The 15311-nt window shown below is 33.0% G+C and overlaps 1 protein-coding gene across 10 annotated transcripts in view; it reads right to left on the minus strand.

Moving 5' to 3' along the window:
* Window positions 1-15311, minus strand: part of PPFIA2 (PTPRF interacting protein alpha 2) — a 477511-nt gene that overhangs the window by 44800 nt on the left and 417400 nt on the right. The gene's annotated exons all lie outside the window — the stretch shown is intronic.

Raw genomic sequence — 15311 nt, forward strand, 5'->3', positions numbered from 1 at the left:
AGCTCCATAAAATTAAGAGTTTTGAATTCAACATTAACAAGGGTGACTTGATTTTAAAAAGCATAGCATACTGTGATTTTGTGTGTGTGTGCAAGTGTATGTGTGTTTGTATATCCTATAATGGCACATTTTCACATGAAGTGCATATAAAATCCATTACACTTCTAAGTACTATTTTATTTGGATTCCAAGAACACATGCTAGGTTGTTTGGAAATGAAATAGTTTGACGACATTAAAACCAAAGTTTATTCATACTGAAACCTTTTTTCTTCAAGCTGCTCTGAAATGGAGGGCACAGTCTCAGAAACAAAATGTAATTTATTTGTGAATTTGAGTTGGGATTTACATAATTTCTTTCCTCACTTTATTTTGAATTTAATCAGTTTCAAAGCCATTAAAAAGGTATAAACACACACACACACACATGCACACACAGAAATGTGATGAAGCAATACAATTACTCATGCTGTTACTGAAAACTAAAGGGATTTGTATTACTTTCCATTAAACAATTTCATTTTTGAAGGATTCTGTGGTCTGTTCTCCCTAGTCACCTCCTGATAGTAAATTGGGGACTTATTGGAGGAACAGTGGTAATTTTCAGGTTATTTGGATACCATTTAGACTAGATTACCTTAGTGCCTCATCTAATTTTCGCCCTCTTTAACTCAGATTTTGAAGTTTATAGTTTTCATGCTTCTTGAGGTTATAGATATTTTCTCATCCTTTTGTGAGGTTCAGGAAGTTGATAGTAGTGTCAGTAAGTACAGAGAACATGTCAGTCACTCAAGGGTACGCAAAACAAATGGGAAAGCTGGGGCTTACATTCTTACCTTCTCATCCCTAATTCAAGGAATGATCTTTCCACCTCCAATCTCCTATCTTCACTAAGTTTGTACTATCTTCTCCTGACACTTTAACCTCCTAAGCTTTCTTTTAGCAATTCTACTGAGGAAATGATTTTAAAGTCCTAAAATGTTAAATTCCAGGAGCGTGTACAAGACGGCAAGAATCTCAATTTTAGAATGAAGACAATTCCATCAGTTTCTTAAAGTACATAAATGACAATGCAACATGCATTTATTATTTTTCAATATTTAATTCAAAAAGTGAAGGGAAAATGAATGGGATTATTCATTCATGGGATTGAATATTTTCAATATTCAATGGGATTATTTTCCTTATGAAACTTAAAATGGGATTACTTTCCTTATGAAACTTAAAAACCATGAGAAGACAGACCACTGATATTACATGATAACATGAAAACAATGTTTTAAATCTAATATCTAGAATATTCATTATATTTAAAAAGAGCTTACAAATTTGGCTATCATAGTTGAATAGTACCCTAACCACGGCTTGCCTTGCATTTTTAAGAACACTTACTAGGCTTTCCTTAATATCATAAATTATCCTAACTGAAGTAAATTCTGCATTACTAAATAATTAGTAGTACTAACTAGAACTTAAAATTAGAGTAGAAAAATATGACAAATATAAGCCATACTAATGAACTAAGCAATACTACAAATATAAATATGTTATATATTATATATTATATATTTATTATATAATATATAATATATATATTTGGTTTTCAATTTAAAAGCAATACCTTTCCCAAACAGAAGTGTTTTTAAAAGCTCACCATGTTACCAATGTAAAAGTTGAAACCAATGTAAATATTTTATAAACGTTACGCATAATTTGTTTTACTTTGAAGCCCCATTTGTCTTAGGAATAGATAATTAACATGTTTTCATTTTAGTTCAAAGAGAAGGATTTAAAATTTTGTACTGTAATCTGAGATGTTTAGATTTTTAAATCTTTGAAAATTAACCTGTAGTACAGGAAATAATGGGAAGCACACACAAAACCAAAGGAATAAACCAAAACCAAGGATTACTTTGGAATCTAAGTGTAAAAGTCCTACTGGGGAAGATCCAACATTTATCCTCTTCATTTAAGTGCAGTTTTAATAATTAACAAAGAAGTTTGTCTCTGGAAGAGAATGTGGGTGGAGAGCCACTAAGCACTAAGGAGCACTCAGGCCAACGCAGCCATGCAGCACAGTCCAAAATAACAATGTGGCCTCCAACTATTACTTAAGCCTCACCGAGTGCCACACTAACTCCTAAAGCATGACTTGAGAAGGAAGGAAATGACGTCTGGAATATCTTTTGACGTGTGTCTAATAGAACTGAATAAACAGAAGTGCCTGCAAGGCCAACATAATTAATTTGAGTGTGAACATTTCTCTGAACCAATGATTCCTTTTACAGTGTGGAAATGAATACACTTTGCAGTTTTCATTTTAGGTCAGAGGCAGTGCAGCTTGTGTTAAAACTGAAAAGAGAAATACTAAAGATAAAAGACAAAAAGGATGGTGCTGAAAATAAACATGTTCAGCAGCCATTGTCATTCAACTTACCCAGATGTGCTTTTCATGAGATGGAGAAGGATGGATGGAAAAGAAAAGCACACAAATGTTAATGGATACATTTTAGTCCAAAGAAAGCCATGGAATAAAACAAGAGCATCATTTCAGATGTGCAAAAGCTCAGATATGAGAAAGACATGGTGTCTTTTTTTATTTCACCGTGGCACACATACTCACTGCGTCCAAAAGCATGATCAGGTTGAGGGCAGGTCTAATTGTTGACTAGTAAGTCTGTCTCTTGAAAATGAGCCACTCTGAAACATGCATGACCACATTTTTCCCAGCCTCTAGTATACTCCAGGAAGAAATCAGGCATTTTATTAAAGAACATTCTTTACCTCAGGCCACTCCTGGGTTGTTTTACAAATAGAAGCAGAATTTACCAAATGGTGCTCAGATTCTCATGCAGCCTTACATGTCTACTGTTTGAGCTCAAGAAAAAGTACAAGAGACCCCTGGAGAGGCAGCAACTTAAGAGAGCACTGGTGTGAGCGTCAGAATATCGGGGTTCTAGTTTTTATACATGATTTGGTCAAAATTACCAGCAGGTTCTGATTTTCAATCTCCTTACCTTCATATGGGGCAAGAAGAAAATTATACATTCAGGTCCATAATTGTAATATTCTAACAAATGCCGTAAGAATAATAATTTTTATAATATGGCATTTGCCAGTAATCAGAACATGAGAAGGATAAAAGAATCCCATGACTCTTTTCCCCTTGCTACAATAATTCCTTCTCCTCTGTTTGAACTGGCAAAATAAATGTTGTTTGTGCCAACTGAGTCTCTTTCGACAGAAACATTTATTTGGACAGATGTTTATAAATGTTGCTCTGAGGAAAAAGGAAACTAGTTTGGTTCACCAATATTACCATAAATCATCGCAAAACAGCATTGATTTAAATATAATTTTTGAGGTAGCCCACTTGCTCCCTGGATATAGTAGTGGCACTGGGAAAATATGGAATTTAAATAATTCAACAAAAAGCCATGGTAATATTATTTAAAATTTTCTATACAAGCATAGTAGACTAATTCTTAGAAAAAATAAAACTTTTACTACAACTCATAAAATATATTAAATATAACAAAATATGAAGCAGAAATCCATTATCTCAGATATTAGGCAACTTAGAGAGTTTCTTTTTTATTGCTCAGTCATTATAAAGAAAAGGTTGGCGTGCAATGAAAACACCCTGTACGTGCCTCATCTAAATGCATTCATTCAGAGAAACCATGTATTATTTTATTAAATAGGCCTTTTGGAGAAATGCGTATTCTTTGACCTTAGCTCCAGAACAGCTGTGGGAAGCTCTTTAAATATTCACATAAACAAAAACATAAATGTCCATACATATTGGCACCACAATGACCTAAGAAATTTAAGGCATTTTTTTTTACATCATACATGGAACAGAAAGAAAATTAAAACCAAAAAGAGACAGTTTCTAAATTGTTAAAATGGCTTTCCTGTCAACGTATCTGTGAACTCTTTGATGAGCTCTTAAAAAAGGCAATTTCTGAGCTTTCCAGGAAAATTGCCAAAAGCATTTGGGGCCAGTTATTCCCATGGACAAAATCATCTTTCTCAGCCTACCAGTTATCTAGTAATTGCTCTCCAATAAAACAAGTTGATTAAATATGTGCACAATGGAATATTAATAGTCCCCATGTATTCATTTAGCATTTTCAAAAATAGAAAACTAATATCAATAAAAATACCTTAAATATAAAATGTAAGAGAAATTATGAAACAAACAGGAAACACAAATATAAAAATACATTCAAAAAGTATTACTTAAATTTCTAATATATTTGTTATCAATTGTTATAAGGTTTCTGATTTTTCAGAGTTTTTATGAACTTTCTTATTCTCCAGAGTCAATTGAAAGCAATACTGAGCAGTTACCTCACTTTAGAATATTAAGGATTTCAGCTCATGATGTAAAAAAAAAAAAAAAAAGTCCTGCAAAGGACAAAAAGCTAGTCATAAATGACTCTGACATATCTCAGAGTGGTAAATACTCTAAATTCATGTCAGAGGGAATATATATTTGCAGAGTTTTTTCATCTGGATAAAGTATTTAATTTTTCTTCTATGTTCTTTCCTACAAGCAGTTATTTACAATAACACATAACCTCATTATTCGTTTTCTCTTCACTCCAGATTGTCAAGATTATGATAACATCAAGACAGATTCTGTGAAAAATAAATGTTCTTCATGTAAAGATCACTGTGAGTAATAGGCAAATAACAAGTTTTAATTGACACAGAAAAAGAACAGGTTTTAAGTTACCATTTAATGAATATGATCAAATCCAATTATTGGCATGTTTTCCTTGGGAACATCAGCATACATCCAGACACAAGTAGACATTACCAGCGAACATCTGTCTTTTTTCCAAAATGGTGCCTGAAACTGTTCAGATGTCTCATTTTAATCTTCTAGATCTCTTACTACATGAATGGGCCATTTCCTGTTTATAAACTAGTAAACTTTGAATGTTAAAACTTCACATGATACATAATTCATTACATGAGCTTCATATGTGAAATGTGATTGCTTCTCTCTTCTTAAGGTTCAAATTGGTGACTCAGAAAGATTTTAAAATCAATTATTAATACCAGATTGAGGAGTGAATAGGTAGCAACTGATGTGAAAAAGTAGAATAAAGAAAGGATTTCCTTTAATAGGTGAAACCTGAGAATGTTTAAAGAAGAGAGCAGAATTTGAAAGTATAAGAGCAAATAAGAAGTCAGCACAACATGACTGAGAGACCAGGAAGAGATGAGCACTCAAGCAAGAGAGTATCCTAGTTTCCTGTAATAAAACAAAAGAGGGGCTAGTGTTTAGTATGCATTTGGCAGCAAATAATTTAGGGCACTCAGATGGTTTCTTCCTTCTCTCCCTCTAAAGCAGAATGTGAGTTCATCTGCAGAGGATGCAGCTTTGAGAACAGTGGAGTTCTCTAACAAAAGTTTCAAGGAGTAGAAACAAGATTGGTAAGAGAAAAATACTGTAATTACAGGGCACTGATGAAATGCCAAAGGAAGCTGGCCCGAAGTCTTGTACTATAATGTTCTCCAGCAGCATAAAGGTGTTCAGTTGTAGACATAGAGAAAGAAAATTCATTGGTGGCAGCAATAGTGGCATGTGGATACAACCAAATGAAAGAAGAGCAAAAAAAAAAAAAAAGAGGAATTTTTGAGTGTGTTGAAATCATGGACATGGAATCTAAGCTAAATAGGAAGCAAGGAGAGAACAGAAAGGGGCAACTGTGCTGGGAAAGGATAGAAGTTAAGAAGAATGATAGTTGACGAAAATGACAAAGCAAAGCTGAGAGGAGAAGACTATGGTTAGGAAGGAATGATCTGTTTGAATTAGTAAGAATTAGTAATTTTGGAATAAGAGTGATTTGGAGGAGATGAGATGATATAGAATATGACCATGGAAGGTGTCTGACTTCAGTAGAGAATGGCATTGGAAGCCATGACACTTACAGATTAAATTGTGAGTGGGTGATCTATGTGGATATTAGGGCACCACAGGGTGATGGAAAGGTCTACTTTATGTATAAAGACATGGGACACATTGAAAATAAATAGTCAAGCATATTTCTAGAGATCTTTATAAATGAAAGGAAATGGTTCAGAAGTTTTCAGTATGGTTCATCATCACGCTACTGCAGAAATAACTTTTCTTTAAGGTTAATACTGATTTCACTCTAGTTCCATCTGTGTCATTGCAATGGCAAGATTTCATTCTTTTTTGATGGCTGAGTAATATTCCATTGTACATATATATCACATCGTCTATATTCATTCATCAGTCGATGGAGTTAGAGTGTATTATGCTAAGTGAAATAAGTCAGTCAGAGAAAGACAAATACTCATATGTGGAATTCTGGAAACAAAACAGATGAACATATGGGAAGGGGGAAAAGAGAGACAGGGAAGCAAACCATAACAGATTCATTCCTATAGAGAACAAACTGAAGGTTGTTGGAGGGAGGTGGGTGGGGGAATGGGCTAGATGGGTGATGGGTACTAAGGAGGGCACGTGTTGTGATGAGCACTGGGTATTGTATGTAAATGATGAATCACTAAATTCTGTTCCTGAAATCAATATTATACTATGTTAACCTAAAATTTAAAGGAAAAATTAGAAGGAAAAAAAATCAAGTTAATACTAATTTCAAACAGTTAGAGATTTTTGAGACTCTTTTAAAGAGGTTAAGAAATCTTTATTCTTCTAAGAATTCTGTTCATTTGCCTAGCAAATCTAACCCAGTCAAACACAGTTAAAGTTGTGGTTCTGTAAAATCTGAAACAAAGACATTTCTTTGTATTTTTATATACATGTACATAAAATACACATATATCCATACATATGTTTTTAGGGGACATATAGAACTAGTTTTTAAAATAAAACTCTGGAAATAAGATACAGATAATCACTGCTCTCCTTAGAAATGTAGAAACAAAGAAGAGAATCTTATTTGATAGGTGGCTAATTTTAAATAACTGTGGGAAGAGACAGCATCTTCAGAGACCTTATGAAAAACCTATGCAGAGCCAATATAAGATCCTATATTTGTGGAAACAAATGTGGAGAATTCTTTCCAGATTAAGATGTCAGCAGTATATTTAAAGGTACCCTAATTAGTGACTTTTTTTCTTCTAAAAAAGGAGCTTAATTATCCTTGGTATTCGATACTAACTTTTTAAGTTTTATTGGAATGAATTGTGTAAGATTGATTCAAGCACACATTTAAATTTCTTACATAGCTTATTTGTAAGTGCTCATTAGCATTCTTACATCAAACTTTGAGATATTATGTGTGGCTAATTATATGAAAAAAAGCAATTTTATAACACAGCTACATTTTGTGTGTTGAAACTATCTCCTCTTCCCAGTATTAAAAAAAAATAGTTTGGCTTGAATATATTCATTGCTCATGTTGAAAGATGGGATAAGGTCAGATGACAAACTAATTATCCTCCAGAAAAAAAATATGCTACTCTTTTCGGAGTATAAAGAGGGTGAGGGATTCTCTTTTGACTCCCTATATAAACCATTCAAATATATAAGATATAAAGGTGGAGCTGACAAACAACTACATACTTTAAATTGCAGCTTTACCCTGAGATCCCAAATAATTTAGAAAAAGGCTGGACTCAAGAGATCCAGACTCTTGTATCGTACAGTGCCTGGAAAGCTATGTTTCCTCATAGGTGGAGGAAAATCTACCTCAAAGGCTTTGTGAAAATTAAAAGATAATACATGGAAAATATGTAGTATAATACCTAGAATACTGTAACTGCTCAATGTGATTATCAAATTCTTATTACATATATAATAAATATTATCATTACTATACAAAGAATGAGGAGGAAAATGGAACAGGGGTAATTACAAACAAGTATTAGATATTAAGTATATTAAGACAATAACATACAAGATGGGAAGTAGAGAGAGATAAGGCTGGTGAGATAAATAGGAACCAGATGATGCAGGGATTTATGGGCCATATAAAGTCATCTGGAATTTATCCTAGAGAAGCTAGATAATAACTGAGGGATTCTAGGCAAGTTCAGAAATATAATTTAGATAGATCTCTTTAGCTGAAGTACAAAGAACGGATTACAGGAAGGCAAGAATGTATCATGGTTTTAGTATGATGGTCTGAAAAAGGAAAGAAGAAAACCAATACATTTGAGAGATTTTAAAGAGATAGTATATGGAGCAAGAGTATACAGAGGTGCACAGAGGTACACAAAGGAAGAATAAGGACAAGGACGACCAAGGGCAAAGATGAAGCCTAGTTTTCTGGTTTGGTCATCTGAGTAGAAGTCACTGCCCTAGTTCCTATTATTTTCTTAGGATTTCTTCTTTACTTGAGAGTTCTTTCTCTTGGCAGAATCTGGATCTCTGTTGTTTATACCCCACACATTCCTAATTATTTCTAGCATACCTTGAAGACATGTTCGATATAATCTTGCTATACTGGTCATGTTCCTTGGAACATATGCTGGTTTGAATATATCCACTTAAAGTATATTTCCCAGAAATTAACACAATATCCAACTATAATCTGAGCAGTACATAGAATTTTGGCCCTATCCATTGCTTTTATCGATACTGAAAATCATTAACACCCTTGCTAGACATTGCTAACTTGTCTTTTTTGTAGAAACAGAGATCTTAGGAGTTGCAGTTAAGATTCCTCTATACCTACACGCATACCATATCCCCCATACACAAGTAACCAGTAAGTAGAGTCGTAAAATTGGATGTAGAATTATATAAACACCCCTGTTAAACTTTATCTTGTTAGATTTGGACCTCTATGTAAAGGTCTTCCTTAAATAAAATAATTTATCTAAAAATTTAACTATGTCTTCCAGCTTCATTCTTCCACAAATCTGATACTCTTATTTAGGTCACCTGTGAAAGAACTGAGTCTGTCACCTTGTATTTTACTTAGTCCTCACCAGTTCTTTTGTTCAGCCCCTTCGGTTACAATGGTTTCATCAGTTATAAACCCATTTTGTTAGTTTCAATCCAATCTTGTGTCTAGAAGTAAATTAAATACCTTGCTGAACTCAATAAATGGTGTTTCTACAGTATTTTTTCCTCCTCTACATGTCTAGAAAATGTTTGAAAAGTTTAAGGGCACAGTTTATTCTTAAAGGATTCCGTTTACTCTTGGTAATCGATAATCTCCTTTCTTACTGATCAAAAATAATCTAATAAATATTATAGATTTATTTTGTCAACTAACAATGAGGTGAGCAGTCCCTAGCTTGGAGAACAACTTTGAAATAAGAACATTAGGTAGCTTTAGGTTTGTGGCACTTTTTTTTTTATTCTGTTCAAAGACTAGTGATTTAGAGAAAGGATCATGCATGGCCTCTGAAATACCTAAGTGCGATTATTTGTTTTCACATCTGTATTTCTACAAGTGCTCTGAAAAATGGAACTGTGCAATTTGAATATCAGTAGTTTCCAACACAGTTCTTGGGACATAATAGGCATTAAGGGAATGAGTAAAAAATGATCATTTGTGTATTCTATTAATCTAGGATATACTTCAGTAAAGACAAATGATATGGACTTATTTAGAAAAGGAGATCATTCTTCTAGTATATGTAGCTATCTTAAGTTTTAATTTCCTATTACTAATTTTTATTTTAATCATTCCATATCATAAATGTTTCCCCTGAGCAGAAAGTATAGGGACTATATAGCGCTTCTGTTCTACTTATTCTGATCTATGAACATTGCACTGTTGGCTCAAAACAGCAGCTCTATTCATTCTGAATTCTTTTCCTTCCTTCAAATAGATAAAATATATCTAAATATAGTTAGTTATAAAAACACTTGGATTTTCCTTAGCTTTAATTTTCCTAAAAAAATCAATGCATTTTGGCCTTTAGCCTTCAGATATTATTATTTTCTTAGGTTTAGGGAATTTTTTACAATTGTCCATGGTTGGAGTCAGACGGCTACGTAGGATCAGATGGCAAGGCAACGTTAGCGCTAGCTCAGTGCAGGTAGAGAAGACATACTTGTGAAGTTTCGAGTAAGAAATCGAGACACATTTCCCAGAGAAATATTGAGAACATTAGGTTTGGGTTCTGAAGTATTTTATTTTGTTAGATCCTTTTGAGTTGAGTCCCCAGATGTTCCCCTTGCAGTCATGTCTGTATAAAACAAACCTATGACTGTAACTGATTGACCCAAGCACACATATCTGTTCCTCACTAAGCCAATCACATGCTTTCACCTAGGAATTTAAAATTTGGACTTAGGTGACACAGAAAATATGAGTTCTTGGGGTGCCTGGGCGGCTCAGTCGGTTAAGCTTCTGACTTTGGCTCAGGTCGTGATCTCACAGTTTGTGAGTTTGAGCTCCACACTGGTCTCTGAGCTAACAGCTCAGAGCCCACATCGGATCCGCTGTCTCCCTCTCTCTGCCCCTTCCCTGCTCATGCTCTTTCTCTATTGGAAATAGATAAATAAACATTAAAAGAAAGAAAGAAAATACGAATTCTTGATAACACTCTGCAGAAATATTTCATAATCTCTTACTGCTGAAATTTTGGAGGTGTGCTGGCTCTGTTGTTTCTGAAATCTCTGATACTCTAATAACCTACCATGAATTCTTGTTTTTTGCTTTAGTCAGATTCAATTCCTATAACAGGCTTACAAAATAGATTTTTGAGGAGGAAGCAAAGACATTTACCTTCAATATATATAGCACTACTTCGAAGGGAAAATGTATTCAAAGCTTCCAACACATGTCATACAAACTAACCTCTGGAATGCAATTCATTTATAAGTTTAACTTGGCACACAGACACTTAATAAATATTTATTAAATGAGAGAATGTAGTGGAATTTATGTGATACCTCTAATTATGAATATTTTCAGTGATATTTATTTTACTTAGAGATATGCAAACTCTGAACCTTCCAAATGCCAAAGATTAAAAGTGCCGAGTCTCAAAACACATTAAAGATTATGCACTGAGGAAGACCCTTAGGACTGCAATGGAAATAAATTAACTAAATCTATAGAGCTTCACTTTTATGTCTTTGAAGTTCTAACATAAAGATTCATTGGTAGTGATTAACTATGACTGCCATGCTTCAAGGATAAAACCGCTTCTCTGGAGGATGCTACTGATAGCTGAGTTGGAATGTTAATTTCATTTTAATGATGTTGAAAAATTGATTTCAAATCCATATTCATTTAGCAATGATATCCATTTGGAAGAATATAACATATCTAACACAATAATAATAATAATATATTACCTACATTATAGCTAAAGAGTGAAAATGATAAATTAGTGTATTAATATTTATATGGTACTTTTCAGTTTTAGTCTCAAGGTACAAAAGATTTCAGTATACATGCACGTTTCAAAAAAACATATACCGTGTAAAAGCGCAGGAGGAAAATCAGCAGATAAAAATTAGGATAAAGACTTCAGAACATATATATCTGGAGATATGTATCCATTTACAGGGTATTCTGTCAATTTTCATATGTTCACTGACTATCAAAGACTGTCATGAGAATTAGGTACATTACTATTGAAACAAACAAGTTCATCTTTAATCTCATAAGTCTCTAAAAATACGCTTTTTGGAAGTAAAGTTGAGCCTAAAAATGAAATTTTTAAAAGTCAGTACATGTAAAACAGTTCAGGTTAACAAGTCTCCAGATTGCAAGTATAAAGTAAAAATATGAAACAAAAAATATTTGAATGGAAACATGCTTATGATATTTCTGAACCCCGAAGAGAAAAATCTTAACATGTTCAGAGAGAGAGAGAAGAAGCCCTACATGTTATATACAAAAGTGACAACTAATTGACATTAGTTATAACTAGAGGCAAGAAGAACAGTAGCTTTAAAGTTTTGAGAGAAATTACTTTCAACCAATAGCTGTACACTTCTGGCCATTATCAACGAATTTTAGATGTAAAATATATTTCCAGATCTCTAAGGACTCAGGAAGGTTGCCACACACCCAACATCATGTTTCTAGAAATGGTGGTATGGGAAATTGTCAGCTAAATATATTCCAGGAAAATAAAGACAAGAAATATGATGAGATATTAATACAAATACACTAACATTGACACTTTAAAAATTCTTTTAGATGCTAATGACCTAAACTTTCATTTCTTTCCTTGTAAGTTTATAGTCCTTGATTCTAGAGAGACACATTTACAAAATCACAATATTGTAGATGCTATTTTCAAGGAGAAGTGGGGATTATATTTGTACACCTTGCAAGTCTGTGACAACCCAGCTTTTTCTGTGTCAGGTAAATTTGTTGAATTTTGGGGTTCAGTTTTAGGAAACCACCCCTTTTTTGCCATATACTTAAGTCATATTCTAACAATTTGATTGGTGATAAAGCTGACATTTTGATCTCTAATTGCCTGACTCCTTTGTCTATCATCAAATAGATTCTCAACTTGGAATATGTTGTACACCTGAAACTAATATAATATTTTATGTTAATTACACTTCAATAAAAATATTATGCTCAGAGAAAACAATAAAAAGAAATTCAGGTTTTTATGAGCCAGACCATGTAAGTTTGTGACCTTGCAATAGTTTCTATCATGCCACACAATTACCTTTTGTATTTGCGTGGCTGGCTTCAGTTGGCCACTTTGAGCAAGTAGCTGTAGTCTTAGATTAAAACATTAGCTGGAGAGCTAAGAAAGGGAAATAAGTTCTTAAATATCAGGGTGACAGTTACAAAAGGGAAGAGGTGGAATTCTCAGGTCTAGTTGATCATAATGTGAATTTTAGAAATGGTAATGCCATTTAGTATGTGTTGAGTCAGAGAAGGTGCTTGGAGTCCACTGAAATCAAACAAAGGATGATGGACAAGATCTCAGAGAGCAGCCCACATCAAGAAAACTACAAGAATCACAATTTTAATATGAAGAGAACATATTGAGAGTACTAAGTGACTCAATGCTTAAAGATTAGGAGAGCTATACCATGAGGCTATAGAAAAACTGGTCAAATTTTAATGGGGAAGACCAGAAAAATTAATGTGAAGTACTCAAAGAATTACTAGATGAGTTTCAGCTTGACACAATCATTGTAGGTATTAACTGTACCCTCTATCAACCTGCTGGAACAATGGATGCAATTAAAGCTTTAAAGGAAAGTGTAGTAAAGATAAGGCATAGTAAAAGCAAACCAGGCAGAACAATAGTAGATCAACTTCAGGCCTAGGTGAGACTGTGTTCTGATGGGATAGCACCTGAGTGATAACTCAGGTCACCCAACTCAGGAAGGGAAAGGTTGGCAAGATTTTCTTGAAAGTGGGTGCTTTCGCAGATCCAGTATTGTCCTATTCCTATTTCTGATCATAGGGAAATAACTAGAAATATAAGAAAAACAAATGCCTACAGCACAAAGCAAAGTAAAAGAATGAAGTAGGGACACAGAGCCAGTAAGCTGCCCTAACCTATGTATGTTGAATATACTGGATCGCAAATGTGCCTCAAATTAGACCTTTGTTTGAGAGTGCCAACATTACAAATTTCTGAACTTTGCAAGAATCTGGACTATCTTGCATGCTGCTCTCTGTAAGTATCTCCCACATATGGGTTTTTTTAAAAAAAAATGTGTCATAACTAACTTCTTTAGATAAGATTTCTCTCAATTAAATTTAAATTCACAGATTGTCAACTTTAGATACCTGCTACGCTAGTAAAGTTGAAAATAAGATTTTTATTCAGTTCTGCTTATTACCATTGAGACTAAGGAAGCTCTGATAGGAATTTTGGGGCAGTGAACATAGGTCTAAGTTAATGCTAGACCTTCATGCTAGACTTCATGCTAGAAACATTATTTGGCTTGGTCAATGGATAGAATGTAGATAAACAATTGGCAGGAAGCCACAGTCATTGCGACTATGCACATAAACTATAATTGTTCAAAATTTTGAAAGAAATTACCTCATTTTTGCTTTTGTTTATTTTTCAATAAAATGTATTTGATTTTTTCCTCCATCTTGGAAGACTAATAAACATGAAATAATTTATTTTGTCTAGCTTATAAAACTCATTAGACGAGATTTTGGTAATCCAGAAACTAAGGCATAGTGTCATCCAAGTCCTGAATAAGTATTAGCACTTACATCCATCTCATAAATACTGGTTACATATTTATACACATGGAATAATCAATAATACCAGAAATACTCCTGTCCTTCCATTAATCACCTCTGCCTTGTCTTGTTGGATCCATTTTAACCCAAATACTATTATTCTATAAGAAATAATTGTACTGAGAAATGTTATTATTATATTATAGAATTTTCTTAATATTCTTCTTAATATTAAAGACCAGTATTTTATTTAACACATTATAAAATTATATTTTGCCGAAACATATTGCAAAATAACACTCAAAAATCAAGTACAGTAAAATCTTCAAACTAAGTCCAGAATTAAAACTGGTTTCTGACTATGAGGGTAGTCAGGATTTGGGAAATAATTACATAAAGTTAACATTAAGTCAATCCAACAGAAAGAGATAAAATGTAAATATGTTATTGTTTAAATCCTGCATAATTGGAATGTTTAATTTTAGTGGCTGTTGAAAAGGACATTTAATTTGGTTCCATAAACAACCAATGAACTATGTTGTTTGCCTCAATATCATCCTTGCATGCAATGTGAAAACAGGCCAAATTGCCATTATATGTAAGTATTTCATTATAGGAGAAATGAAAATTAACCTTTAAGTGAAATAAAACAAGTTCATTAGCCAGGCTGGGCTTTAATCACTCTTATTCCTTTAGACTTAAAGTAATTTTGAATAAATAAAATTGAAAGTTCTTTACACTTGAAATAAATTGTAAAGACTCTATCAAAAGAAGATTTTTTAGAAGAATGTTTCTCAATAAAGAGGCAAAAAATTGAATAAAAAGTTCCTTGATAGTAATAAATAAAGGTAAGACATTTCAGACAGATTGTGATAATATGTAATTATACATTTAGTGATCAGTAATGAAAAAAGAAATATCTACTAGTATTGAATAACACCGAGCAGTTGGCTATATTCAAGAAATAATCTTCTCAAGGTAATTTTTTCTGCACAATATTTCTATTAAATTTGGATATATATGTGTATATAAATATAATATATATATTGGATATATATATATACATTGGATATGTATTATGGACTATGTAGAAAATTAGTGAAATAATTAGGCTAGTGAGCTTTTCTAAAACTTGCAAGTCTGTATTTCCTCATTATTAGTAAACATCTGTAAAGCAAATGAGAAGGCAAAATATGAAGTCAGTTGA

The sequence above is a fragment of the Prionailurus viverrinus genome, chromosome B4 (assembly GCF_022837055.1).
Source record: "Prionailurus viverrinus isolate Anna chromosome B4, UM_Priviv_1.0, whole genome shotgun sequence".
Lineage (NCBI taxonomy): Eukaryota > Metazoa > Chordata > Mammalia > Carnivora > Felidae > Prionailurus > Prionailurus viverrinus.